We start from the raw sequence: 25039 nt of genomic DNA on the forward strand, positions 1-25039 counted from the left end.
TGGTTACTGGCCTAACTCTCTAACCACTAGGCTAGCTGCTGGTTACTAGTCCAATGCTCTAACCAGTAGGCTACCTGCTGGTTACTGGCCCAACGCTCTAACCACTAGACTACCTGCTGGTTACTGGCCTAACTCTCTAACCAATAGGCTACCTGCTGGTTACTAGTCCAACGCTCTAACCACTAGACTACCTGCTGGTTACTAGGCTACCTGCTGGTTACTGGCCTAACTCTCTAACCAGTAGGCTACCTGCTGGTTACTGGCCCAACGCTCTAACCACTAGACTACCTGCTGGTTACTGGCCTAACTCTAACCAGTAGCCTACCTGCTGGTTACTGGCCCAACGCTCTAACCACTAGGCTACCTGCTGGTTACTAGCCCAATGCTCTAACCACTAGGCTACCTGCTGGTTACTAGCCCAACGCTCTAACCACTAGGCTACCTGCTGGTTACTAGCCCAACGCTCTAACCACTAGGCTACCTGCTGGTTACTAGCCCAACGCTCTAACCACTAGGCTACCTGCTGGTTACTAGTCCAACACTCTAACCACTAGGCTACCTGCTGGTTACTAGCCCAACACTCTAACCACTAGGCTAGCTGCTGGTTACTAGTCCAACACTCTAACCACTAGACTACCTGCTGGTTACTAGCCCAACGCTCTAACCACTAGGCTTCCTGCTGGTTACTAGCCCAACGCTCTAACCACTAGGCTACCTGCTGGTTACTAGCCCGATGCTCTAACCACTAGACTACCTGCTGGTTACTAGTCCAACGCTCTATCCACTAGGCTACCTGCTGGTTACTGGCCTAACACTCTAACCACTAGGCTACCTGCTGGTTACTAGTCCAACTCTCTAACCACTAGACTACTTGCTGGTTATTGGCCCAACGCTCTAACCACTAGACTACCTGCTGGTTACTGGCCTAACTCTCTAACCATTAGGCTAGCTGCTGGTTACTAGTCCAACGCTCTAACCACTAGACTACTTGCTGGTTATTGGCCCAACGCTCTAACCACTAGACTACCTGCTGGTTACTGGCCTAACTCTCTAACCACTAGTCTACCTGCTGGTTACTGGCCTAACACTCTAACCACTAGACTACCTGCTGGTTACTAGTCCAACGCTCTAACCACTAGACTACCTGCTGGTTACTAGGCTACCAAGGTCTTTAATTGTTCTACATTTGTTCAATATGGGTGACACTTAAAACAGCCTGTTTTGTTTATGCGCTGACATCACCCTTACCTGAACAGCTCACTCACCTGAACAGCTCCCTCTCCTGAACAGCTCCCTCACCTGAACAGCTCCCTCACCTGAGAAGTAGAAATCAAAGGGAGAAAAACGGGGAATTGAATAATTGCAGTTGACATAGCTAAGTACATGTAAATGGAAGAATACTCTTATTGCAATGTGGATGACTCTTAAAAGAGCTTGTGCATAGTGTAGTCTATGAAACAAGGTGTTGTCAGGGAACAGCACCCTCTTCGAAGACGTAGGAGGTGAAGATCTCCCGCACACGGATTGCCTCCCGTGCTGCGTTGTTGGCCCGCATCCGTGTAACATCCTGCCGAGCAGCAGGCCTCTCTTCTGGCACGCGGCGGAGAGCTGCAGGTCCCCCTCCTGGTCCTCGTGTCCATCCTCATGAAGTTATGCAGGACAAAGGTAGCTTTCATACACGCCTGAATTCCCCCCACTAGGCAGTTCCAGATGGCCCTGGTCACACCTGCGACAATGCACCCAACCGTGCAGATCCCTATACGGTAACTGTAGCCAATCGTTTTGAAGGAATCTCCAGTTGTATCTGTAGGAAAATGGAAGATAATGTAATTATTAGACTTCTACATCACCAGGTCATTGTAGATTTACTAAAGTATAATATCTCTTATAACAAATCATGATAACATTGAATAGATAGACAGATACATGTGAATGTGTAGCATGTGACAATAACAGGATCATATCAAGGACAGCATCGCAAAGGAATACATAAATACCACTTAAAGCTTGATGATGACGTGATCATTTGAATCAGCTGTGTAGTGCCAAGTGATCATTTGAATCAGCTGTGCAGTGCTAAGTGATCATTTGAATCAGCTGTGTAGTGCTAAGTGATCATTTGAATCAGCTGTGTAGTGCTAAGTGATCATTTGAATCAGCTGTGTAGTGCTAAGTGATCATTTGAATCAACTGTGTAGTGCTAATTGATCATTTGAATCAGCTGTGTAGTGCTAAGTGATCATTTGAATCAGCTGTGTAGTGCTAAGTGTACCCTTTGAGTCCCCCAGGACTGAGAACCACTGCTCTTCGTTGGGACCTCATCATCTGCAGAAAGGCTTTCACAGCTCTGTGTATCCGAGAAAACCCAGGAAACATAACAAGAAACAGACTTCACTATACTCAAATTAGACGGCACTGAATATTATGTTACTATTTTCTCTGTCCTCACTTCTAGGGACTGGAACTATACAAAAGTACCTGCCCTATCCGGAATAGCCGAATCTCTCACTTTGACAGCTGCTATCCTTTCACCCTCCTCCGTGGCAGTTAGCTAGCTACCTACAAATACATTTGGAGTTTGTTTTTTACAACGATAAATACATCAAGATAGCTAACTAATATGAAGTTAGGTAGCTGGTGATATTTAATTCACTTAGCGAGCTAGCTATACAGTCTGTTAAGATGGCTAGATAGCTAGTTATACAGTCTGTTAAGTTGGCTAGATAGCTAGTTATACATTTACATTTACATTTAAGTCATTTAGCAGACGCTCTTATCCAGAGCGACTTACAAATTGGTGCATTCACCTTATGACATCCAGTGGAACAGTAGTGCATCTAAATCTTTTAAGGGGGAGGGGGGGTGAGAGGGATTACTTTATCCTATCCTAGGTATTCCTTAAAGAGGTGGGGTTTCAGGTGTCTCCGGAAGGTGGTGATTGACTCCGCTGTCCTGGCGTCGTGAGGGAGTTTGTTCCACCATTGGGGGGCCAGAGCAGCGAACAGTTTTGACTGGGCTGAGCGGGAACTGTACTTCCTCAGTGGTAGGGAGGCGAGCAGGCCAGAGGTGGATGAACGCAGTGCCCTTGTTTGGGTGTAGGGCCTGATCAGAGCCTGGAGGTACTGAGGTGCCGTTCCCCTCACAGCTCCGGAGGCAAGCACCATGGTCTTGTAGCGGATGCGAGCTTCAACTGGAAGCCAGTGGAGGGAGCGGAGGAGCGGGGTGACGTGAGAGAACTTGGGAAGGTTGAACACCAGACGGGCTGCGGCGTTCTGGATGAGTTGTAGGGGTTTAATGGCACAGGCAGGGAGCCCAGCCAACAGCGAGTTGCAGTAATCCAGACGGGAGATGACAAGTGCCTGGATTAGGACCTGCGCCGCTTCCTGTGTGAGGCAGGGTCGTACTCTGCGGATGTTGTAGAGCATGAACCTACAGGAACGGGCCACCGCCTTGATGTTATTTGAGAACGACAGGGTGTTGTCCAGGATCACGCCAAGGTTCTTAGCGCTCTGGGAGGAGGACACAATGGAGTTGTCAACCGTGATGGCGAGATCATGGAACGGGCAGTCCTTCCCCGGGAGGAAGAGCAGCTCCGTCTTGCCGAGGTTTAGCTTGAGGTGATGATCCGTCATCCACACTGATATGTCTGCCAGACATGCAGAGATGCGATTCGCCACCTGGTCATCAGAAGGGGGAAAGGAGAAGATTAATTGTGTGTCGTCTGCATAGCAATGATAGGAGAGACCATGTGAGGTTATGACAGAGCCAAGTGACTTGGTGTATATCGAGAATAGGAGAGGGCCTAGAACAGAGCCCTGGGGGACACCAGTGGTGAGAGCACGTGGTGTGGAGACGGATTCTCGCCACGCCACCTGGTAGGAGCGACCTGTCAGGTAGGACGCAATCAAGCGTGGGCCGCGCCGGGAGATGCCCAACTCGGAGAGGGTGGAGAGGAGGATCTGATGGTTCACAGTATCGAAGGCAGCCGATAGGTCTAGAAGGATGAGAGCAGAGGAGAGAGAGTTAGCTTTAGCAGTGCGGAGCGCCTCCGTGATACAGAGAAGAGCAGTCTCAGTTGAATGACTAGTCTTGAAACCTGACTGATTTGGATCAAGAAGGTCATTCTGAGAGAGATAGCGGGAGAGCTGGCCAAGGACGGCACGTTCAAGAGTTTTGGAGAGAAAAGAAAGAAGGGATACTGGTCTGTAGTTGTTGACATCGGAGGGATCGAGTGTAGGTTTTTTCAGAAGGGGTGCAACTCTCGCTCTCTTGAAGACGGAAGGGACGTAGCCAGCGGTCAGGGATGAGTTGATGAGCGAGGTGAGGTAAGGGAGAAGGTCTCCGGAAATGGTCTGGAGAAGAGAGGAGGGGATAGGGTCAAGCGGGCAGGTTGTTGGGCGGCCGGCCGTCACAAGACGCGAGATTTCATCTGGAGAGAGAGGGGAGAAAGAGGTCAGAGCACAGGGTAGGGCAGTGTGAGCAGAACCAGCGGTGTCGTTTGACTTAGCAAACGAGGATCGGATGTCGTCGACCTTCTTTTTCAAAATGGTTGACGAAGTCATCTGCAGAGAGGGAGGAGGGGGGAGGGGGAGGAGGATTCAGGAGGGAGGAGAAGGTTGCAAAGAGCTTCCTAGGGTTAGAGGCAGATGCTTGGAATTTAGAGTGGTAGAAAGTGGCTTTAGCAGCAGAGAGAGAAGAGGAAAATGTAGAGAGGAGGGAGTGAAAGGATGTCAGGTCCGCAGGGAGGCGAGTTTTCCTCCATTTCCGCTCGGCTGCCCGGAGCCCTGTTCTGTGAGCTCGCAATGAGTCGTCGAGCCACGGAGCGGGAGGGGAGGACCGAGCCGGCCTGGAGGATAGGGGACATAGAGAGTCAAAGGATGCAGAAAGGAGGAGAGGAGGGTTGAGGAGGCAGAATCAGGAGATAGGTTGGAGAAGGTTTGAGCAGAGGGAAGAGATGATAGGATGGAAGAGGAGAGAGTAGCGGGGAGAGAGAGCGAAGGTTGGGACGGCGCGATACCATCCGAGTAGGGGCAGTGTGGGAAGTGTTGGATGAGAGCGAGAGGGAAAAGGATACAAGGTAGTGGTCGGAGACTTGGAGGGGAGTTGCAACGAGGTTAGTGGAAGAACAGCATCTAGTAAAGATGAGGTTGAGCGTATTTCCTGCCTTGTGAGTAGGGGGAAGGTGAGAGGGTGAGGTCAAAAGAGGAGAGGAGTGGAAAGAAGGAGGCAGAGAGGAATGAGTCAAAGGTAGACGTGGGAGGTTAAAGTCGCCCAGAACTGTGAGAGGTGAGCCGTCCTCAGGAAAGGAGCTTATCAAGGCATCAAGCTCATTGATGAACTCTCCGAGGAACCTGGAGGGCGATAAATGATAAGGATGTTAAGCTTGAAAGGGCTGGTAACTGTGACAGCATGGAATTCAAAGGAGGCGATAGACAGATGGGTAAGGGGAGAAAGAGAGAATGACCACTTGGGAGAGATGAGGATCCCGGTGCCACCACCCCGCTGACCAGAAGCTCTCGGGGTGTGCGAGAACACGTGGGCAGACGAAGAGAGAGCAGTAGGAGTAGCAGTGTTGTCTGTGGTGATCCATGTTTCCGTCAGTGCCAAGAAGTCGAGGGACTGGAGGGAGGCATAGGCTGAGATGAACTCTGCCTTGTTGGCCGCAGATCGGCAGTTCCAGAGGCTACCGGAGACCTGGAACTCCACATGGGTCGGCGCGCTGGGACCACCAGATTAGGTGGCCGCGCCACGCGGTGTGGAGCGTTTGTATGGTCTGTGCAGAGAGGAGAGAACAGGGATAGACAGACACATAGTTGACAGGCTACACAAGAGGCTACGCTAATGCAAAGGAGATTGAATGACAAGTGGACTACACGTCTCGAGTGTTCAGAAAGTTAAGCTTACGTAGCAAGAATCTTATTGACTAAAATGATTAAAATGATACAGTACTGCTGAAGTAGGCTAGCTGGCAGAGGCTGCGTTGTTGACTATGTAGGCTAGCTGGCATTGGCTGCGTTGTTGACACTACACTAATCAAGTCGTTCCGTTGAGTGTAATAGTTTCTACTGTGCTGCTATTCGGGGCTAGCTGGCTAGCTAGCAGTGTTGATTACGTTACGTTGCGTTAAAAGAACGACAATAGCTGGCTAGCTAACCTAGGAAATCGCTCTAGACTACACAATTATCTTTGATACAAAGACGGCTATGTAGCTAGCTATGTAGCTAGCTACGATCAAAACAAATCAAGCCGTTGTACTGTAATGAAATGAAATGAAAAATGTGATACTACCTGTGGAGCGAAGCGAAATGCGACCGGATTGTTGAGTGCAGAAGTTCTGTTCGGTAGACGTTGGCTAGCTGTTGGCTAGCTAGTAGAGTCTCCTACGTTAAGGACGACATAAAACTACACACTCTAAACTACACAATTATCTTGGATACGAAGACAGCAAAGACAACTATGTAGCTAGCTAACACTACACTAATCAAGTCGTTCAGTTGAGTGTAATAGTTGTGCTGCTAATCGGTAGACGGTGGACTAGCTAACGGTGGACGTTAGCTAGCTGGCTAGCTGCAGGGCAGTGTAGACTGCGTTAGGACGACGAAATACGATAATTACGCAATTATCTATGATACAAAGACGGCTATGTAGCTAGCTAAGAAGAAATTGCTAAGATTAGACAAATCAAACCGTTGTACTATAATGAAATGTAATACTACCTGCGGACCGAGTGCAGATGCGACCGCTCGCTCCAACATACAGTATATTAAGTTGGCTAGATAGCTAGTTATACAGTCTGTTAAGTTGGCTAGATAGCTAGCTATACAGTATGTTAAATTGGCTAGATAGCTAGTTATACAGTATGTTAAGTTGGCTAGATAGCTAGTTATACAGTCTGTTAAGTTGGCTAGATAGCTAGTTATACAGTCTGATAATTTGGCTAGATAGCTACCTAGCTACGTTAGCAGCTCACAGTCAGCCTGTACCATAGCTAGTTAGCGAATTATATATACATATATATTTTTGTAATGCATTTACTTAGTTGAATATGTTCTCCCAGCCATGTGTCTGATTGGAAACAGGGCAGAAATGTATTTACCCGTGAATAAATTAATGAAATGGAGAATGGATTAAACTATGTACCCATTTAATAACCAGACCTTCGTAAAACCTTGCTATGCTGAATTATTGATGCTGCTGCTGCTATATACTGTCAGCACGGCCACAAGAGAGCCACTCTGGGTGTCCCGAAGCGGAATGCAGCAATTTACCACATGCTAGTGAACACAGCCCATGACGGCTGGTAGGGGACGAGGCTGGATGAGTACAGCTGCCACAGGTGATATGAGCATGAAAGTGAAGGGGATATTATTAGAACCTGCTCATACAAGAGACAAAAATCCAATTCAGTTGGATTTTACAAAACAAAACTGTGACTTTTATGAGCATTTTATAACAGGCGTCTGCAAATTCTTTATAGATCGGTAGGGCTGGGAGAAGACGGTAGTATCTTTATAGATCGGTAGGGCTGGGAGAAGACAGTAGTATCTTTATAGATCGGTAGGGCTGGGAGAAGACGGTAGTATCTTTATAGATCGGTAGGGCTGGGAGAAGACGGTAGTATCTTTATAGATCGGTAGGGCTGGGAGAAGACTGTAGTATCTTTATAGATCGGTAGGGCTGAGAGAAGACGATAGTGTCTTTATAGATCGGTAGGGCTGGGAGAAGACGGTAGTATCTTTATAGATCGGTAGGGCTGGGAGAAGACGGTAGTATCTTTATAGATCGGTAGGGCTGGGAGAAGACGGTAGTATCTTTATAGATCGGTAGGGCTGGGAGAAGACGGTAGTGTCTTTATAGATCGGTAGGGCTGGGAGAAGACGGTAGTGTCTTTATAGATCGGTAGGGCTGGGAGAAGACGGTAGTATCTTTATAGATCAGTAGGGCTGGGAGAAGACGGTAGTATGGAATGAAACGGTTCTACGGTCTTCTAAAATGTTGGTATCATGACGTTTTGGTACCGTGATATTACAGTGGTACCGGTATACCGTGTGTGTGTGTGTGTGTGTGTGTGTGTGTGTGTGTGTGTGTGTGTGTGTGTGTGTGTGTGTGTGTGTGTGTGTGTGTGCGTGTGTGTGTGTGTGTGTGTGTGTGTGTGTGCGTGACTGCATGTGTGTGTGGAGTGGAGTGGAGTATTTCTACTGAACAGCTGATACCATATCTATTATGGAACATGTACATATCTCTACTGTAGACTGACTGGCTAACATCTCTGTGATACCCTCTCTGTTATACCCTCTCTTTAATACCCTCTCTGTGATACCCTCTCTTTAATACCCTCTCTGTGATACCCTCTCTGTTATACCCTCTCTGTGATACCCTCTCTTTAATACCCTCTCTGTTATACCATCTCTGTGATACCCTCTCTGTGATACCCTCTCTTTAATACCCTCTCTGTGATACCCTCTCTTTAATACCCTCTCTGTGGTACCCTCTCTGTGATACCCTCTCTTTAATACCCTCTCTGTGATACCCTCTCTTTAATACCCTCTCTGTGATACCCTCTCTTTAATACCCTCTCTGTGATACCCTCTCTTTAATACCCTCTCTGTGATACCCTCTCTTTAATACCCTCTCTGTGATACCCTCTCTGTGATACCCTCTCTTTAATACCCTCTCTGTGATACCCTCTCTTTAATACCCTCTCTGTGATACCCTCTCTGTGATACCCTCTCTGTGATACCCTCTCTGTGATACCCTCTCTTTAATACCCTCTCTGTGATACCCTCTCTTTAATACCATCTCTGTGATACCCTCTCTTTAATACCCTCTCTGTGATACCCTCTCTTTAATACCCTCTCTGTGATACCCTCTCTTTAATACCCTCTCTGTGATACCCTCTCTTTAATACCATCTCTGTGATACCCTCTCTGTGATACCCTCTCTTTAATACCCTCTCTGTGATACCCTCTCTGTGATACCCTCTCTGTGATACCCTCTCTGTGATACCCTCTCTTTAATACCATCTCTGTGATACCCTCTCTGTGATACCCTCTCTGTGATACCCTCTCTTTAATACCATATCTGTGCTACCCTCTCTTTAATACAATCTCTGTGATACCCTTTCTGTTATACCCTCTCTGTGATACCCTATCTAGTGAAATCACAGGTAATATTAATCTGCTATTATGGAACATGTATATATTATTACTCTACTGTGGACTGACAGGCTCTGGTACTTTTCAGGTGAATCCTTCAATCAGAGTTTCAGGATGTGTAATGTCTATATTTATAGTATGGTGAACATGTCTCTATCTATCTCTCCTCCCCTTCTCTTTCCCTCCCCCTCTCTTCTCCTTCTCTATCTCTCCCTCTCTCTCCTCCCTTCTCTTTCTCTCCCTCTCTCTCTCCTCCTCTTCTCTTTCCTTCCCCCTCTCTCCTCCTTCTCTATCTCTCCCTCTCTCTCCTCCCTTCTCTTTCCCTCTCTCCTTCTCTTTCCCTCCCTCTCTCTTCCTTCTCTTTCCCTCCCTCCCTCTCTCCTCCTCCTCCCTCCCTCTCTCTCTCATTCCTTCTCTTTCCCTCCCTCTCTCTCCATCCCTTCTCTTTCCCTCCCTCTCCATCCTCCCTTCTCTTTCCCTCCCTCTCTCTCCTCCCTTCTCTTTCACTCCCTCTCTCTCCTCCCTTCGCTTTCCCTCCCTCTCTATCCTCCCCGCACAGGAGGCAGCTATAAGAAGATTGGATACTTCGACAGTACTAAAGGCAATCTATCCTGGTATGGGAATGACAAGTGGATAGGTGAGCCACATTCATATATATATATATATATATATATATATATATATATATATATATATATATATATATATATATATATTTTTTTGTATTTTGTTTTTTTCTTCCTTATTTTACCAGGTGAGTTGACCGATAATACATTTTCATCGACAGTAATGACCTGGGGGAAACTTACAAAACATAGTAAAATCCATACAAAATACACTACATGACCAAACGTATGTGGACACCTGCTCGTCAAACATTTCATTCCAAAATCATTGGCATTAATATGGAGTTGGTCCACCCTTTGCTGCTATAACAGCCTCCACTCCTCTGGGAAGGCTTTCCACTAGATGTTGGAACATTGCTGCTATAACAGCCTCCACTCTTCTGGAAAGGCTTTCCACTAGATGTTGGAACATTGCTGCTATAACAGCCTCCACTCTTCTGGGAAGGCTTTCCACTAGATGTTGGAACATTGCTGCTATAACAGCCTCCACTCTTCTGGGAAGGCTTTCCACTAGATGTTATAACATTGCTGCTATAACAGCCTCCACTCTCCTGGGAATACTTTCCACTAGATGTTGGAACATTGCTGCGATAACAGCCTCCACTCTTCTGGAAAGGCTTTCCACTAGATGTTGGAACATTGCTGCTATAACAGCCTCCACTCTTCTGGGAAGGCTTTCCACTAGATGTTGGAACATTGCTGCTATAACAGCCTCCACTCTCCTGGGAAGGCTTTCCACTAGATGTTGGAACATTGCTGCAGGGACTTGCTTCTAATCAGCCACAGGAGCATTAGTGAGGTCGGGCACTGATGTTGGCCGATTACGCCTGGCTCACAGTCGGCCTTCCAATTCATCCCAAAGGTGTTCGATGGGGTTAAGGTCAGGACTATGTGAAGGCCAGTCAAGTTCTTCCACACTGATATCGACAAACCATTGATGTATAGACCTCGCTTTGTGCACTGGGTCATTGTCATGCTGAAACAGGAAAGGTCCTTCCCCAAACTGTTGCCACAAAGTTGGAAGCTCAGAATCCTCTAGAATGTCATTGTATGCTGTAGCGTTAATATTCCATTCACTGGAACTAAGGGGCCCGAACTATGAAAACCAGCCCCAAACCATTATCCCTCCTCCACCTAACTTTACAGTTGGCACTTTGCATTGGGGCAGGTAGCGTTCTCCTGTCATCCGCCAAACCCAGATTAGTTTGTCGGACTGCCAGATGGTGAAGCATTTTTCATCACTCCACAGAACACGTTTCCACTGCTCCAGAGTCCAATGCTGGTGAGCTTTACACCACTCCAGCCATCGGTTGGCATTGCACATGGTGATCTTAGGCATGTGTGTGTGGCTGCTTGGCGAAGGAAACCCATTTCATTAAGCTCCCAACAAACAGTTATTGTGCTGACGTTGCTTCTAGAGGCAGTTTGGAACTCGGTAGTGAGTGTTGCAACCGAGGACAGATGATTTTTATGCGCTTCAGCACTCGGCGGTGCCGTTCTGTGAGCTTGTGTGGCCTACCACTTCAGGGCTGAGCCGTTGTTGCTCCAAGACGTTTCCACTTCACAATAACAGCACTTACAGTTGACCGGGGCAGCACTAGCAGGGCAGAAATCTGACAAACTGACTTGTTGGAAAAGTTGGCATCCTATGATGGTGCCACGTTGAAAGTCACTGAGCTCTTCAGTAAGGTCATTATACTACCAATGTTTGTCTATGGAGATTTTATACACCTGTCAGCAAAGGGTGTGGCTGAAATAGAAGAATCCACTCATTTGAAGGGGTGTCCACATACTGTACTTTTATAAAAAGCAACAAAAACAAAACAGAAACACAGTAAAATAAAAATAATTCATAAGAAACAAACACCTTCTTCTTAATTAAAAAAGGTCCTCACAGTCGTCTGAACTGCCTCAGAGGCATCAATTCAATCCTCAGAGGCATCAATTCATACAATTTCACTGACCTCTGTAGACCATTCCGCAAGCAAGGTGCAAAGTAGCTAATGGATTGATCTACCTCTGTGGAGATGGAATGGAGTTAGCCATCCCTGAGACCGTGTCAGATAGCTTGTATTTCTGAAGGTTAACAGAGACGTGAGGGGTACGGTGGTAGTTTATACAGGATGGCTTTTTTAAAACAAAAACATCTTCCTCATTCCCCCGTATTCTCCTGTTTATCACTGTCCCTCCCTCCCTCCCTCTCTCTCTCTCTCTCTCTCTCTCTCTCTCTCTCTCCCTCTCACACACATTCTCTCTCTACCTCCCTCCCTTCCTTTATTGTCCATCTGCCTTTCTCATTTTCTTTCCCCTCCTTTTTCTCACTCCCTCCTTCCCTCCTTCTCTCCTTCCCTATTTCTCTCCTTCTCTCCTTCCCTCCTCTCTTTCTCTCCTTCCTCCTTCCCTATTTATCTCCTTCCCTCCTTCTCTCTTCCTCCCTTTCTCTCCTTCCCTCCTTCCCTCCTTCTCTCTTCCTCTCTTTCTCTCCTTCCCTCTTACCCTCCTTCTCTCTTCCTCTCCTTCCCTTCTTCCCTCCTTCTCTCCTTCTCTCTTCCTCTCTTTCTCTCTTCCCTCCTTCTCTCTTTCTCTCCTTCCCTCCTTCCCTCCTTCTCTCTTTCTCTCCTTCCCTCCTTTCCTCCTTCTCTCTTCCTCTCTTTCTCTCCTTCCCTCTTTCCCTCTTTCCCTCCTTCCCTCCTTCTCTCCTTCCCTCCTTCCCTCCTTCTCTCCTTCTCTCTTCCTCTCCTTCCCTCCTTCTCTCCTTCTCTCTTCCTCTCCTTCCCTCCTTCTCTCCTTCTCTCCTTCTCTCCTTCCCTCCACTAGCAGGGTTGGCTAAGAATGTTCATCAATCAACCAGTCAGGTTTTATTTATCATGTTGTCGGTGAAAACAGCAATGCTCCGATCCGTATAGCTTAGCACACACACACACACACACACACACTGAAACACACTCTGAAACACACACTTAAACTGATGGGACTTCTATGTCAAATCCAGTACTTTATACTGAGCATAGATTGAGTATGCCTATTGATAGGACCATGTGTTATATCTCTCGAGAGTGATATTATTTCATTTTATTTACTAATTAAACATGATGACAGGAAGAAAATGAATGGAAGAAGCAGCGTGACAGTCTAAACAAAGCGAAGGCGGAGGCAATCTCAGACGCAATTTAACCGGAGCCGAATCCATGACCTTGAGGAACGGGGGAATGGGACGGTGCGGCTCTGCTCTGTAGTCTAATCAGCATGGCCGGGTAGCTAGCTTTGTTGTTTACGTCCGTGTCAGAGCAGGGCATCCCAAATGGTACCCTAATCCCTATAGGGCTCTGGTCAAAAGTAGTGTACTACCTAGGGAATAGGATGCCATTTGGGATGCAGAGGGAGTCCGTTATGCCTTCGTGAACACTGAAAAAACCTTTCACTAACAGTGTCTAATGGTTTGAGAAAAGAGGTTTTGTGCCTTTACTGTGGATCCAAGGTTGCATCAACAGTGTTGTATTGGGAGGCAGTGTTGTATTGGGAGACAGTGTTGTATTGGGAGACAGTGTTGTATTGGGAGACAGTGTTGTATTGGGAGGCAGTGTTGTATTGGGAGACAGTGTTGTATTGGGAGACAGTGTTGTATTGGGAGACAGTGTTGTATTGGGAGACACTGGGAGACAGTGTTGTATTGGGAGACAGTGTTGTATTGGGAGACAGTGTTGTATTGGGAGACAGTGTTGTATTGGGAGACAGTGTTGTATTGGGAGACAGTGTTGTATCGGTAAACAGTGTTGTATCGGGTGTTGTATTGGGAGACAGTGTTGTATTGGGAGACAGTGTTGTATTGGGAGGCAGTGTTGTATTGGGAGGCAGTGTTGTATTGGGAGACAGTGTTGTATTGGGAGACAGTGTTGTATTGGGAGGCAGTGTTGTATTGGGAGACAGTGTTGTATTGGGAGGCAGTGTTGTATTGGGAGACAGTGTTGTATTGGGAGGCAGTGTTGTATTGGGAGACAGTATTGGGAGACAGTGTTGTATTGGGAGACAGTATTGGTAGACAGTGTTGTATTGGGAGGCAGTCTTGTATTGGGAGACAGTATTGGGAGACAGTGTTGTATTGGGAGGCAGTGTTGGGAGACAGTGTTGTATTGGGAGACAGTGTTGTATTGGGAGGCAGTGTTGTATTGGGAGACAGTGTTGTATTGGGAGACAGTATTGGGAGACAGTGTTGTATTGGGAGACAGTGTTGTATTGGGAGACAGTGTTGTATTGGGAGACAGTGTTGTATTAGGAGACAGTGTTGTATTAGGAGACAGTGTTGTATTGGGAGACAGTGTTGTATCAGGAGACAGTGTTGTACTAGGTGTTGTATCAGGAGACAGTGTTGTATTGGGAGACAGTGTTTTATTAGGTGTTGTATTGGGAGACAGTATTGGGAGACAGTGTTGTATTGGGAGACAGTGTTGTATTGGGAGACAGTGTTGTATTGGGAGACAGTATTGGGAGGCAGTGTTGTATTGGGAGACAGTGTTGTATTGGGAGACAGTATTGTATTGGGAGACAGTATTGTATTGGGAGACAGTGTTGTATTGGGAAACAGTGTTGTATCGGGAGACAGTGTTGTATCAGGAGACAGTGTTGTATTGGGAGACAGTGTTGTATCAGGAGACAGTGTTGTACTGGGTGTTGTATCAGGAGACAGTGTTGTATTGGGAGACAGTGTTGTATCAGGAGACATTGTTGTATTGGGTGTTGTATTGGGAGACAGTGTTGTATCAGGAGACAGTGTTGTATTGGGAGACAGTGTTGTATCAGGAGACAGTGTTATATTGGGAGACAGTGTTGTATTGGGAGACAGTGTTGTATTGGGAGACAGTGTTGTATTGGGAGACAGTGTTGTATTAGGAGACAGTGTTGTATTGGGAGACAGTGTTGTATCAGGAGACAATGTTGTATTGGGAGACAGTGTTGTATTAGGAGACAGTGTTGTATTGGGAGACAGTGTTGTATCAGGAGACAGTGTTGTATTGGGTGTTGTATTGGGAGACAGTGTTGTATCAGGAGACAGTGTTGTATTGGGAGACAGTGTTGTATCAGGAGACAGTGTTGTATCAGGAGACAGTGTTGTATCAGGAGACAGTGTTATATTGGGAGACAGTGTTGTGTTGGGAGACAGTGTTGTATTAGGAGACAGTGTTGTATTGGGAGACAGTGTTGTATCAGGAGACAGTGTTGTATTGGGACACAGTGTTGTATTAGGAGACAGTGTTGTATTGGGAGACAGTGTTGTATCAGGAGACAGTGTTGTATTGGGTGTTGTATTGGGAGACAGTGTTGTATCAGGAGACAGTGTTGTATTGGGAGACAGTGTTGTATTGGGAGACAGTGTTGTATTGGGAGACAGTGTTGTATTAGGAGACAGTGTTGTATTAGGAGACAGTGTTGTATTGGGAGACAGTGTTGTATCAGGAGACAGTGTTGTACTAGGTGTTGTATCAGGAGACAGTGTTGTATTGGGAGACAGTGTTTTATTAGGTGTTGTATTGGGAGACAGTATTGGGAGACAGTGTTGTATTGGGAGACAGTGTTGTATTGGGAGACAGTGTTGTATTGGGAGACAGTGTTGTATTGGGAGACAGTGTTGTATTGGGAGACAGTATTGGGAGGCAGTGTTGTATTGGGAGACAGTGTTGTATTGGGAGACAGTATTGTATTGGGAGACAGTATTGTATTGGGAGACAGTGTTGTATTGGGAAACAGTGTTGTATCGGGAGACAGTGTTGTATCAGGAGACAGTGTTGTATTGGGAGACAGTGTTGTATCAGGAGACAGTGTTGTACTGGGTGTTGTATCAGGAGACAGTGTTGTATTGGGAGACAGTGTTGTATCAGGAGACATTGTTGTATTGGGTGTTGTATTGGGAGACAGTGTTGTATCAGGAGACAGTGTTGTATTGGGAGACAGTGTTGTATCAGGAGACAGTGTTATATTGGGAGACAGTGTTGTATTGGGAGACAGTGTTGTATTGGGAGACAGTGTTGTATTGGGAGACAGTGTTGTATTAGGAGACAGTGTTGTATTGGGAGACAGTGTTGTATCAGGAGACAATGTTGTATTGGGAGACAGTGTTGTATTAGGAGACAGTGTTGTATTGGGAGACAGTGTTGTATCAGGAGACAGTGTTGTATTGGGTGTTGTATTGGGAGACAGTGTTGTATCAGGAGACAGTGTTGTATTGGGAGACAGTGTTGTATCAGGAGACAGTGTTGTATCAGGAGACAGTGTTGTATCAGGAGACAGTGTTGTATTAGGAGACAGTGTTGTATTGGGAGACAGTGTTGTATCAGGAGACAGTGTTGTATTGGGACACAGTGTTGTATTAGGAGACAGTGTTGTATTGGGAGACAGTGTTGTATCAGGAGACAGTGTTGTATTGGGTGTTGTATTGGGAGACAGTGTTGTATCAGGAGACAGTGTTGTATTGGGAGACAGTGTTGTATCAGGAGACAGTGTTGTATCAGGAGACAGTGTTGTATCAGGAGACAGTGTTATATTGGGAGACAGTGTTGTATTAGGAGACAGTGTTGTATTGGGAGACAGTGTTGTATCAGGAGACAGTGTTGTATTGGGAGACAGTGTTGTATTAGGAGACAGTGTTGTATTGGGAGACAGTGTTGTATCAGGAGACAATGTTGTATTGGGAGACAGTGTTGTATTAGGAGACAGTGTTGTATTGGGAGACAGTGTTGTATCAGGAGACAGTGTTGTATTGGGTGTTGTATTGGGAGACAGTGTTGTATTGGGAGACAGTGTTGTATCGGGAGACAGTGTTGTATCAGGAGACAGTGTTGTATCAGGAGACAGTGTTATATTGGGAGACAGTGTTATATTGGGAGACAGTGTTGTATTGGGAGACAGTGTTGTATTAGGAGACAGTGTTGTATTGGGAGACAGTGTTGTATCAGGAGACAGTGTTGTATTGGGAGACAGTGTTGTATTAGGAGACAGTGTTGTATTGGGAGACAGTGTTGTATCAGGAGACAGTGTTGTATCGGGAGACAGTGTTGTATCAGGAGACAGTGTTGTATCAGGAGACAGTGTTGTATCAGGAGACAGTGTTATATTGGGAGACAGTGTTGTATTAGGAGACAGTGTTGTATTGGGAGACAGTGTTGTATCAGGAGACAGTGTTGTATCAGGAGACAGTGTTGTATCAGGAGACAGTGTTGTATCGGGAGACAGTGTTGTATTGGGAGACAGTGTTGTATTGGGAGACAGTGTTGTATCAGGAGACAGTGTTGTATCAGGAGACAGTGTTGTATTGGGAGACAGTGTTGTATCAGGAGACAGTGTTGTATTGGGAGACAGTGTTGTATTGGGAGACAGTGTTGTATTGGGAGACAGTGTTGTATCAGGAGACAGTGTTGTATCAGGAGACAGTGTTATATTGGGAGACAGTGTTGTATTAGGAGACAGTGTTGTATTAGGAGACAGTGTTGTATTGGGAGACAGTGTTGTATCAGGAGACAGTGTTGTATTGGGAGACAGTGTTGTATCAGGAGACAGTGTTGTATTGGGAGACAGTGTTGTATCGGGAGACAGTGTTGTATTGGGAGACAGTGTTGTATCAGGAGACAGTGTTGTATTGGGAGACAGTGTTGTATTGGGAGACAGTGTTGTATCAGGAGACAGTGTTGTATTGGGAGACAGTGTTGTATCAGGAGACAGTGTTGTATTGGGAGACAGTGTTGTATTGGGAGACAGTGTTGTATTGGGAGACAGTGTTGTATCAGGAGACAGTGTTGTATCAGGAGACAGTGTTGTATTGGGAGACAGTGTTGTATTGGGAGACAGTGTTGTATTGGGAGACAGTGTTGTATTGGGAGACAGTGTTGTATTGGGAGACAGTGTTGTATTGGGAGACAGTGTTGTATTGGGAGACAGTATTGTATTGGGAGACAGTATTGTATTGGGAGACAGTGTTGTATTGGGAAACAGTGTTGTATCGGGAGACAGTGTTGTATCAGGAGACAGTGTTGTATTGGGAGACAGTGTTGTATCAGGAGACAGTGTTGTACTGGGTGTTGTATCAGGAGACAGTGTTGTATTGGGAGACAGTGTTGTATCAGGAGACATTGTTGTATTGGGTGTTGTATTGGGAGACAGTGTTGTATCAGGAGACAGTGTTGTATTGGGAGACAGTGTTGTATCAGGAGACAGTGTTATATTGGGAGACAGTGTTGTATTGGGAGACAGTGTTGTATTGGGAGACAGTGTTGTATTGGGAGACAGTGTTGTATTAGGAGACAGTGTTGTATTGGGAGACAGTGTTGTATCAGGAGACAATGTTGTATTGGGAGACAGTGTTGTATTAGGAGACAGTGTTGTATTGGGAGACAGTGTTGTATCAGGAGACAGTGTTGTATTGGGTGTTGTATTGGGAGACAGTGTTGTATCAGGAGACAGTGTTGTATTGGGAGACAGTGTTGTATCAGGAGACAGTGTTGTATCAGGAGACAGTGTTGTATCAGGAGACAGTGTTATATTGGGAGACAGTGTTGTGTTGGGAGACAGTGTTGTATTAGGAGACAGTGTTGTATTGGGAGACAGTGTTGTATCAGGAGACAGTGTTGTATTGGGACACAGTGTTGTATTAGGAGACAGTGTTGTATTGGGAGACAGTGTTGTATCAGGAGACAGTGTTGTATTGGGTGTTGTATTGGGAGACAGTGTTGTATCAGGAGACAGTGTTGTATCAGGAGACAGTGTTGTATCAGGAGACAGTGTTGTATCAGGAGACAGTGTTATATTGGGAGACAGTGTTGTATTAGGAGACAGTGTTGTATTGGGAGACAGTGTTGTATCAGGAGACAGTGTTGTATTGGGAGACAGTGTTGTATTAGGAGACAGTGTTGTATTGGGAGACAGTGTTGTATCAGGAGACAATGTTGTATTGGGAGACAGTGTTGTATTAGGAGACAGTGTTGTATTGGGAGACAGTGTTGTATCAGGAGACAGTGTTGTATTGGGTGTTGTATTGGGAGACAGTGTTGTATCAGGAGACAGTGTTGTATTGGGAGACAGTGTTGTATCAGGAGACAGTGTTGTATCAGGAGACAGTGTTGTATCAGGAGACAGTGTTATATTGGGAGACAGTGTTGTATTGGGAGACAGTGTTGTATTAGGAGACAGTGTTGTATTGGGAGACAGTGTTGTATCAGGAGACAGTGTTGTATTGGGAGACAGTGTTGTATTAGGAGACAGTGTTGTATTGGGAGACAGTGTTGTATCAGGAGACAGTGTTGTATCGGGAGACAGTGTTGTATCAGGAGACAGTGTTGTATCAGGAGACAGTGTTGTATCAGGAGACAGTGTTATATTGGGAGACAGTGTTGTATTAGGAGACAGTGTTGTATTGGGAGACAGTGTTGTATTGGGAGACAGTGTTGTATTGGGAGACAGTGTTGTATCAGGAGACAGTGTTGTATCAGGAGACAGTGTTGTATCAGGAGACAGTGTTGTATCAGGAGACAGTGTTGTATCGGGAGACAGTGTTGTATTGGGAGACAGTGTTGTATTAGGAGACAGTGTTGTATTGGGAGACAGTGTTGTATTGGGAGACAGTGTTGTATTGGGAGACAGTGTTGTATCAGGAGACAGTGTTGTATCAGGAGACAGTGTTGTATCAGGAGACAGTGTTGTATCAGGAGACAGTGTTGTATCGGGAGACAGTGTTGTATTGGGAGACAGTGTTGTATTGGGAGACAGTGTTGTATCAGGAGACAGTGTTGTATCAGGAGACAGTGTTGTATTGGGAGACAGTGTTGTATCAGGAGACAGTGTTGTATCGGGAGACAGTGTTGTATTGGGAGACAGTGTTGTATTGGGAGACAGTGTTGTATCAGGAGACAGTGTTGTATCAGGAGACAGTGTTGTATCAGGAGACAGTGTTATATTGGGAGACAGTGTTGTATTAGGAGACAGTGTTGTATTGGGAGACAGTGTTGTATCAGGAGACAGTGTTGTATTGGGAGACAGTGTTGTATTAGGAGACAGTGTTGTATTGGGAGACAGTGTTGTATCAGGAGACAGTGTTGTATCGGGAGACAGTGTTGTATCAGGAGACAGTGTTGTATCAGGAGACAGTGTTGTATCAGGAGACAGTGTTATATTGGGAGACAGTGTTGTATTAGGAGACAGTGTTGTATTGGGAGACAGTGTTGTATTGGGAGACAGTGTTGTATTGGGAGACAGTGTTGTATCAGGAGACAGTGTTGTATCAGGAGACAGTGTTGTATCAGGAGACAGTGTTGTATCAGGAGACAGTGTTGTATCGGGAGACAGTGTTGTATTGGGAGACAGTGTTGTATTGGGAGACAGTGTTGTATCAGGAGACAGTGTTGTATCAGGAGACAGTGTTGTATTGGGAGACAGTGTTGTATCAGGAGACAGTGTTGTATCGGGAGACAGTGTTGTATTGGGAGACAGTGTTGTATTGGGAGACAGTGTTGTATCAGGAGACAGTGTTGTATCAGGAGACAGTGTTGTATCAGGAGACAGTGTTATATTGGGAGACAGTGTTGTATTAGGAGACAGTGTTGTATTGGGAGACAGTGTTGTATCAGGAGACAGTGTTGTATTGGGAGACAGTGTTGTAATAGGAGACAGTGTTGTATTGGGAGACAGTGTTGTATCGGGAGACAGTGTTGTATCGGGAGACAGTGTTGTATCAGGAGACAGTGTTGTATTGGGAGACAGTGTTGTATTGGGAGACAGTGTTGTATCAGGAGACAGTGTTGTATTGGGAGACAGTGTTGTATCAGGAGACAGTGTTGTATCGGGAGACAGTGTTGTATTGGGAGACAGTGTTGTATTGGGAGACAGTGTTGTATCAGGAGACAGTGTTGTATCAGGAGACAGTGTTGTATCGGGAGACAGTGTTGTATCAGTGTTGTATTGGGAGACAGTGTTGTATTGGGAGACAGTGTTGTATTGGGAGACAGTGTTGTATTGGGAGACAGTGTTGTATTGGGAGACAGTGTTGTATTGGGAGACAGTGTTGTATCGGGAGACAGTGTTGTATTGGGAGACAGTGTTGTATTGGGAGACAGTGTTGTATCGGGAGACAGTGTTGTATTGGGAGACAGTGTTGTATTGGGAGACAGTGTTGTATTGGGAGACAGTGTTGTATTGGGAGACAGTGTTGTATCAGGAGACAGTGTTGTATTGGGAGACAGTGTTGTATTGGGAGACAGTGTTTTATTGGGAGACAGTGTTGTATCAGGAGACAGTGTTGTATTGGGAGACAGTGTTGTATCAGGAGACAGTGTTGTATTGGGAGACAGTGTTGTATTGGGAGACAGTGTTGTATCAGGAGACAGTGTTGTATCAGGAGACAGTGTTGTATTAGGAGACAGTGTTGTATCGGGTATTGTATTGGGAGACAGTGTTGTATTAGGAGACAGTGTTGTATTGGGAGACAGTGTTGTATTAGGAGACAGTGTTGTATTGGGAGACAGTGTTGTATCGGGAGACAGTGTTGTATTGGGAGACAGTGTTGTATCAGGAGACAGTGTTGTATTGGGAGACAGTGTTGTATTGGGAGACAGTGTTGTATTGGGAGACAGTGTTGTATCAGGAGACAGTGTTGTATCAGGAGACAGTGTTGTATTGGGAGACAGTGTTGTATCAGGAGACAGTGTTGTATTAGGAGACAGTGTTGTATCAGGAGACAGTGTTGTATCAGGAGACAGTGTTGTATTAGGAGACAGTGTTGTATCAGGAGACAGTGTTGTATCAGGAGACAGTGTTGTATTAGGAGACAGTGTTGTATCAGGAGACAGGACCATGTTTTATATATCAGTGTTTGATTCAAATAATAAAATATAATGAGATGCCTCATTCAACAAACTAACATTAATGAGGCTTTAGTTCCTTTCAGCATCATTTTGATGTTGTGTTTACGTTTTTAATGAATTGGTTATTTAAAGTGTTGTTGGACAGATTGGCGCCATGGTAACTGTGTAGAGCTGTGCCTTCTTGCTGGATAGAAGGGTGTGAATGGTGATTCACTGATCGGCCATTTGGCTGCTCTCTCAATTTCAATTGAATTCAAAGGGCTTTATTGGCATGTGAAACATATGTTTACAATGCCAAAGCAAGTGAAATAGATCATAAATAAAAGTGAAAAAAAATGGGGGAAAAGATTTACGATAAACATTACACTCACATTTCAAATGTCATATTATGTCTATATACAGTGTTGTAACGATGTTCAAATAGTTAAAGTACAAAAGGGAAAATAAATCAACATAAATATAGGTTGTATTTACAATGGTGTTTGTTCTTCACTGGTTGCCCTTTTCTTGTGGCAACAGGTCACAAATCTAGCTGCTGTGACGGCACACTGTGGAATTTCACCCAATAGATATGGGAGTTTTTCAAAATTGGATTTGTTTTCCAATTCTTTGTGGATCTGTGTAATCTGAGGGAAATATGTCTCTCTAATATGGTCATACATTGGGCAGGAGGATAGGAAGTACAGCTCAGTTTCCACCTCATTTTGTGAGCAGTGAGCACATAGCCTGTCTTCTCTTGAGAGTCAGGTCTGCCTACGGCGGCATTTCTCAATAGCAAGGCTATGCTCACTGAGTCTGTACATAGTCAAAGCTTTCCTTAACTTTGGATCAGTCACAGTGGTCAGGTATTCTGCCACTGTGTACTCTCTGTTTAAGGCCAAATAGCATTCTAGTTTCTCTATCTGTCTCTCCTCTCTCTCTCTCTCTCTCCCTCTCTCTCTCTCTCTCTCTCTCTCTCTCTCTCTCTCTCTCTCTCTCTCTCAATTCAATTCAATTCAAGAGCTTTATTGGCATGGGAAACATGTGTTAACATTGCCAAAGCAAGTGAGGTAGATAATATATAAAGTATCTCTCTCTCTCTCTCTCTCTCTCTCTCTCTCTCTCTCTCAATTCAATTCAATTCAAGAGCTTTATTGGCATGGGAAACATGTGTTAACATTGCCAAAGCAAGTGAGGTAGATAATATATAAAGTCTCTCTCTCTCTCTCTCTCTCTCTATTTGTCTCTCTCTCTCTCTCTCTCAATTCAATTCAATTCAAGGGCTTTATTGGCATGGGAAACGTGTTAACATTGCCAAAGCAAGTGAGGTAGATAATATATAGATAATATATAAAGTGAAATAAACAATAAAAATTTACAGTAAACATTACACATACAGAGGTTTCAAAACAATAAAGACATTACAAATGTCATATTATATATATATATACAGTTTTTTAACAATGTACAAATGGTTAAAGGACACAAGATAAAATAAATAAGCATAAATATGGGTTGTATTTACAATGGTGTGTGTTCTTCACTGGTTGCCCTTTTCTCGTGGCAACAGGTCACAAATCTTGCTGCTGTGATGGCACACTGGAATTTCACCCAGTAGATATGGGAGTTTTTCAAAATTTGATTTGTTTTCGAATTCTTTGTGGATCTGTGTAATCTGAGGGAATTATGTCTCTCTAATATGGTCATACATTGGGCAGGAGGTTAGGAAGTGCAGTTCAGTTTCCACCTCATTTTGTGGGCAGTGAGCACATAGCCTGTCTTCTCTTGAGAGTCAGTTCTGCCTACGGCGGCCTTTCTCAATAGCAAGGCTATGCTCGCTGAGTCTGTACATAGTCAAAGCTTTCCTTAATTTTGGGTCAGTCACAGTGGTCAGGTATTCTGCCGCTGTGTACTCTCTGTGTAGGGCCAAATAGCATTCTAGTTTGCGCTGTTTTTTTGTTAATTCTTTCCAATGTGTCAAGTAATTATCTTTTTGTTTTCTCATGATTTGGTTGGGTCTAATTGTGCTGCTGTCCTGGGACTCTGTAGGGTGTGTTTGTGAACAGAGCCCCAGGACCAGCTTGCTTAGGGGACTCTTCTCCAGGTTCATCTTTCTGTAGGTGATGGCTTTGTTGTGGAAGGTTTGGGAATCGCTTCCTTTTAGGTGGTTATAGAATTTAACAGCTCTTTTCTGGATTTTGATAATTAGTGGGTATCGGCCTAATTCTGCTCTGCATGCATTATTTGGTGTTCTACGTTGTACACGGCGGATATTTTTGCAGAATTCTGCGTGCAGAGTCTCAATTTGGTGTTTGTCCCATTTTGTGAAGTCTTGGTTGGTGAGCGGACCCCAGACCTCACAACCATAAAGGGCAATGGGCTCTATGACTGATTCAAGTATTTTTAGCCAGATCCTAATTGGTATGTTGAAATTTATGTTCCTTTTGATGGCATAGAATGCCCTTCTTGCCTTGTCTCTCAGATCGTTCACAGCTTTGTGGAAGTTACCTGTGGCGCTGATGTTTAGGCCAAGGTATGTATAGTTTTTTGTGTGCTCTAGGGCAACAGTGTCTAGATGGAATTTGTATTTGTGGTCCTGGTGACTGGACCTTTTTTGGAACACCATTATTTTGGTCTTACTGAGATTTACTGTCAGGGCCCAGGTCTGACAGAATCTGTGCATAAGATCTAGGTGCTGCTGTAGGCCCTCCTTGGTTGGTGAAGCACCAGATCATCAGCAAACAGCAGACATTTGACTTCGGATTCTAGTAGGGTGAGGCCGGGTGCTGCAGACTTTTCTAGTGCCCGCGCCAATTCGTTGATATATATGTTGAAGAGGGTGGGGCTTAAGCTGCATCCCTGTGTGTGTTTTTTGCCAATTTTAACCGTACACTTGTTGTTTGTGTACATGGATTTTATATTGTCGTATGTTTTACCCCCAACACCACTTTCAATCAGTTTGTATAGCAGACCCTCATGCCAAATTGAGTCGAAGGCTTTTTTGAAATCAACAAAGCATGAGAAGACTTTGCCTTTGTTTTGGTTTGTTTGGTTGTCAATTAGGGTGTGCAGGGTGAATACATGGTCTGTTGTACGGTAATTTGGTAAAAAGCCAATTTGACATTTGCTCAGTACATTGTTTTCATTGAGGAAATGTACGAGTCTGTTAATGATAACGCAGAGGATTTTCCCAAGGTTGCTGTTGACGCATATCCACGGTAGTTTTGTCCTGTAACTCATTCAATGTAATTGGAGAATCCAGTGGGTTCTGGTAGTCTCTCTCTCTCTCCCCCCCTCTCACCCCCCCTCTCTCCCCCCCTCTGTCTGTATGTCTGTCTGTCTGTCTGTCTGTCTGTCTGTCTGTCTGTCTGTCTGTCTGTCTGTCTGTCTGTCTGTCTGTCTGTCTGTCTGTCTGTCTGTCTGTCTGTCTCTCCCCCCC

General features: G+C 45.2%; 1 pseudogene; it reads left to right on the forward strand.

Moving 5' to 3' along the window:
* LOC115122186 (gamma-aminobutyric acid type B receptor subunit 1-like) overlaps positions 1-25039 on the forward strand; it is a 505415-nt pseudogene that overhangs the window by 382962 nt on the left and 97414 nt on the right.

The sequence above is a fragment of the Oncorhynchus nerka genome, linkage group LG4 (assembly GCF_034236695.1).
Source record: "Oncorhynchus nerka isolate Pitt River linkage group LG4, Oner_Uvic_2.0, whole genome shotgun sequence".
Taxonomy (NCBI): Eukaryota; Metazoa; Chordata; class Actinopteri; order Salmoniformes; family Salmonidae; genus Oncorhynchus; species Oncorhynchus nerka.